This window comes from Magnolia sinica, chromosome 2, assembly GCF_029962835.1.
Source record: "Magnolia sinica isolate HGM2019 chromosome 2, MsV1, whole genome shotgun sequence".
NCBI classification, from domain to species: domain Eukaryota; kingdom Viridiplantae; phylum Streptophyta; class Magnoliopsida; order Magnoliales; family Magnoliaceae; genus Magnolia; species Magnolia sinica.
Genome location: NC_080574.1, coordinates 40,229,128 through 40,234,291, shown reverse-complemented (window position 1 = coordinate 40,234,291; position 5,164 = coordinate 40,229,128). Strand labels below are relative to the sequence as shown.

General features: G+C 44.5%; 1 non-coding gene across 1 annotated transcript; it reads left to right on the top strand.

Moving 5' to 3' along the window:
• The first annotated feature begins 5,057 nt into the window (after positions 1 to 5,057).
• LOC131238088 (small nucleolar RNA R71) lies at positions 5,058 to 5,164 on the top strand. The gene has a single exon (XR_009167506.1). It is a non-coding gene; the product is annotated as a small nucleolar RNA R71 (small nucleolar RNA).

The window sequence follows — 5,164 nt, the reverse complement described above, 5'->3', positions numbered from 1 at the left end:
TGTGCAGGGCCTACCTATTGTGCATTTGTGCGGCCCATTGATGCAAGGCCCGTTATGATATGTTAGAGGCCCATAGATGAGGCCCATTAGGATGTGTTTATGGCCCATTTGGTAAGGCCCACAGAGATGTATTTTCAGCCCTTGGGTTGAGGCCCATTGCGACATATTTTTGGCCCGTATGTCGTGTCCCATTATGATATGTTTTCAGCCCAGTTATCGAGGCCGATCCCGAGTGTCGATTTCAAGTATTGAGGCCGAATATCGAGGCCGATTGTTAAGGCCCAATGCGATGTATATGCGGCCCGTATTTGAGGACCGTTGTGATGTGCATTCAGGTCGTGTTTAAGGCCTAACATGATGTATATGAGGCCTATGCGATGAGGCCCATTAGGATGTATTTGAAGACTAGGCTATGGAGCCCATTATGATGTATGTTAGGCCTATGAGAAAGGCCCATTGTGATGTATTCATGGCCCATGATGCATGGCCCATTCGATGTATTCGAGACCCATGTGTAGAGCCCACGTGTCATGTATTTGAGGCCCATGAGCAGGGCCCGCCTGTTGTGTATATGTGTCCCTTGGGTAAGGCCCACTATGTTGTATATCAGGCCTTTGTGTGAGGCCGTGGGCCCATTATATGTTTGGCTCTATGTGGGAAATTCCTTGGGGGCAATGTTGGTTAAATGTCCACATTGTCGAGGTCGATTGTCGATGCCGGTTGTTGATACCGGTTATAAGTATGTGACAGCATAGCATCATGATACATGCCCATACGCATCATCTGCATGTTTGTTATGAGATGTGGTTGATCATTGCATACGTCATTGAGCATGTTGTTATGAGACTCCCTGATAGGCGGAGGTTATCTCACATGAGCACGCGGTATACACAGGATTGATGCATGACTGGATTGTATGACTCATGCATCTCGCATTATGATTACTGTACGCCCTAGCGACATCAGGGTCGTAGCCTCCACAGGCATATCGTGGATGGCCAAATGGGACACCGGAAATGTTTGGTTCTAGTATACGGGCGCCATAGATGTCCCTGGGTGAAAATCCCTAAACCTCCGTGGCCAGGAGACGCCCCAACGTCGAGACCGAGTGGATACATGAGCGCCCGAGTGCCGAATACCAGGAGGCCGCGTCTCCCACTATGTCGTGGTCGGTTGGGAGGGGGTGTGGCCTTACCCGCCTGAGGGTAAGGGGCAATACTAGGCTGAGTTTGACTAGCTCGTGAATGGGTCTGCTATCGACGTGCCGGATAGGTATTGGCAGACTATTGGCCAAACAGATAGTGAGGTTTCTTACGCTCACTTGGACTGTGCGGCTGAGAGAACGGCAGTGCCATTTGGAGTGTACTAAACCCCAGTGATGATCCCAGAGATGAACCGTACTGATATGTGGACTTAGTGAGTAGGAGTTGCATACTCATTCATTCATTCATCATTCACTATCCACCCGGGCTAGTAGTGCGCAACTATTTGTTACGTGTACCTTCGCAAAGGCCAGGATTTTGGTTGGGGCGCGTGACTAACCTGAGATCAGGAGTTTACCACATTGGGTTTGACCATCCAAATTAGGTATGGGACTAGTTTGGATAGAAGTCCATTGTGATGGACCCCATAGCCTGCGATACTACACACTACCATACCAACTTCACACTCCAGCATGGTCATTCCATTTGCACTGCATGTTGCATTACATCCGCAGCATGTGGTATGGTTGACGCTATTCATTTTACTTATCAGGAATGTATATTGCATTGCATCCTCTGTATCTGATATTTGGCTCTCTACAACTCTTCATTTTTATATTGATTTGTATTGTGTATTTTAATATTGTATGATTTATGCACTTACCAATATTTCCGCTTACTCTGTTATCGTGTGATTTATGACTTTGTCAGTATTTCTGTTTACTCTGATAATCCTTGTTCTTGTCAGTATTTCTGCTTACTCTGATAATTCATGATCTTGTTCGTATATCTGTTTATTCTGATATTGTACGATTTATGGATCACCGGTATTTCCGGTCTTGTATGATGATGGCATTGTATTGAATACTTGGCACTTACCTTGTGCACACACTTACACCACCCTCTAAGCTTTCTATAAGCTTATGCACGATAGATGCGTGCAGGAGATGTTAGGTTGCAGCATTGTTGAGCTTGGAGCGTGCAGCGGTCTTCTGGAGCTTGATTTTTGATTTATGTATTTCCTTATAGCATTGTACTCAACTGATTATATTAGTGGATATGTGATGTTGATGTTGCTTTTGTGAATTGGGTAATCTTGTGGTTGTGCTTATTATGAGTTAAATGTACAAAAAAAAATATTCCTCCTTGTAGGATCCCAAGATCGGAATCTGGCGTATGGACGCTGGGAGCCAATAATGGGGTACTACGGAGGCTGTTGGCACCGGATTCGGCAATTGGAAATTTTGTGAATCCGATTTCCGGGTTTGGGGCGTGACAGACCGTAAACAGAGAAATCGTCCATGAAGACCTCTAGATATTGCCCTACCATATCAGAAAAGATACTAAGCATACATCGCTGAAAGGTGGCAGGGGCATTACATAGTCCGAATGGCATCCTTCGATAGGCAAAGGTGCCGTAGGGACATGTAAATGTGGTCTTTTCCTGGTCTTCAGGGGCTATCTCTATCTGGTTGTAGCCCGAATACCCGTCAAGAAAACTGTAATAGGAATGACCAGCTAACCTTTCCAGGATCTGATCAATGAATGGTAAAGGAAAGTGGTCTTTTCTCGTGACGGTATTCAACTTCCTGTAGTCAATGCACATTCTCCAACCAGTAGTGACTCTAGTTGGCACGAGTTCATTATTAGCATTGGCTACGATGGTGATTCCGGACTTCTTAGGGACCACTTGAGTTGGACTCACCCATTGACTATCAAATATAGGGTATATAATACCCACGTCCAATAGTTTAAGAACCTCGGCCTTAACCACTTCCTTCATGTTTGGATTTAGTCTACGTTGTGGTTGCCGAGCGGTTTTTGCATTATCCTCAAGATATATGCGGTGAGTACAAATCGAGGGATCGATTCCCTTGAGGTCCGCTATCGTCCATCCCAGGGCTCCTTTATACTCAATGAGAGTAGATATGAGCATACTCTCTTGTTCTTTCTCCAGGTGGGCAAAGATCACCACCAGGTATGTCTCATCTTGACCTAAATAGGCATATTTCAAATCAGAGGGCAAAGGTTTTAGGTCAAGCTTCGGCGGCTTGAGGTTAGACGGTAGAGGCACTACATCGGTTTGTGGCAATTCTTCAAATTGTGGCCTCCACCGGTTAACTTCAAGTACCGGTGCAGTATCAAGCAAGGCACACGTCTCCCTAATCATGTCATCATCAAAATCATGGGAGTGGGCTAGGCACGTCTCTAAATGGTCGGAGGATAAGGTCAGAGGTGTCGTATCTTCCACGAAAGAGTCAATCATGTTAATGTCGTGGAAATCGTCATCATCCTCTGCGTTGCTGCCGTTATTGAAAAAAATGTTTGACTCCAATGTCAAATTTCCAAAAGACATAGTCATGACACCATTCCTGCAATTGATAATTGCATTTGACGTGGCAAGGAATGGGCGACCAAGAATGACGGGAATCTGAGTGCTCATGTTATTGATGGGTTCGGTGTCCAGGATGATAAAATCTACAGGGTAGTAAAATCTATCGACCTGGACTAACACATCCTCAATTATCCCTCTTGGTACACGAACAGAGCGATCAGCAAGTTGTAGTGTGGTTAGGGTGGGTTTTAATTCACCTAAACCTAACTGTTTGTATACCGAGTAGGGAATCAGATTGACGCTCGCTCCTAAGTCAAGAAGTGCGTGATCAATTCGATGGTTCCCGATTACACATGATATGGTTGGGCTACCGGGATCCTTGAATTTCTGCGGCACGTCTTGCTTCAGGATGGCACTCACTTTCTCAGTCAAGAAGATTTTCTTTTGAATAATTTTCCATCTTTTGGTCGTGCATAAGTCTTTCAGAAATTTGGCATACGAAGGAATCTGTTTCACGACATCAAGTAGAGAAATGTTGACTTTCACTTGTTTCAACACCTCTAGGATATCCTGAGAGTTAGAGAGAGGTTTTGGTGAAACCAACCGTTGGGAGAATGGAGCAACTGGCTTCTCTAGAAGTTCCGGTTCTAATTTTTGTGGGGCATCACTGGATCAATCATTGTTGTCCTCTTCTGGTTCTCGAGGCTTTTCGGGCATAACCGGGAGAGTTTTATCAATGACCTTTCCACTCCTAAGAGTGGTGATGGATTTAGCGTGCCCCATCTGATTTGAAGAGCTGGGATCATTGATCTCGTACTGCGGTTTAGGATTGGGGAGAGGTTGTGCAGGAAGCATCCCCTTTTCTATAACCGTTATACGAGAATCTATCTTTTGCATAAAATCTGTAATTTCCCGCATAGCCTGAGCCAGCTCTTGTATGAAATTTTGAACCGGTTCCTCTTGAGGTTTCACTTGATTTGGATTTTGATTGAAGAAACCTGGAGGAGTAACCGTTTGTCCCGTTCCTCCAACTAAAGTTTGGATGATTTTTCCAGCCAGGATTGTATGTATTGGAGTTAGGTCCAGTAAAAGGTCTTTGATAGTTGTTTACGGCATTAGCTTGTTCATTCAATACTCCTCGAAAGGCGGGTATTGTAGGATAATTTTCAGTTGTATGAATGTTGCAATCACAGATGCCGCAAACAATTTTATTAACCTTATCCTTCTTTCCTTCCATGGCCTCAACTTTCCTTATGAGCGTAGTCACTTTACACTTGAGATCATCCTCTTCTTTCAAGAGATATAATCCACCTTTCTCCTTTAATTGAGTCGGCCTAGACGTGGTGTTTGCCATTGGGTAATAGTCCCATGATTGTGTTTTTTCAGCGAGACTATCGAGGTAATCCCATACCTCGTCAACATCTTTATTAATGAACTCTCCATTACACATTGTCTCGACCATTTGGCGCATGGAAGATGTCAGTCCATCATAGAAAAAATTTGTAATGCGCCACGTTTCAAATCCGTGTTGTGGGCATGAACTGACCAAATCTTTGAACCTTTCCCAACATTGGAAGAATGTTTCATCTTCCTTTTGGGCAAAGTTCATGATTGCTTTTCTGAGGGT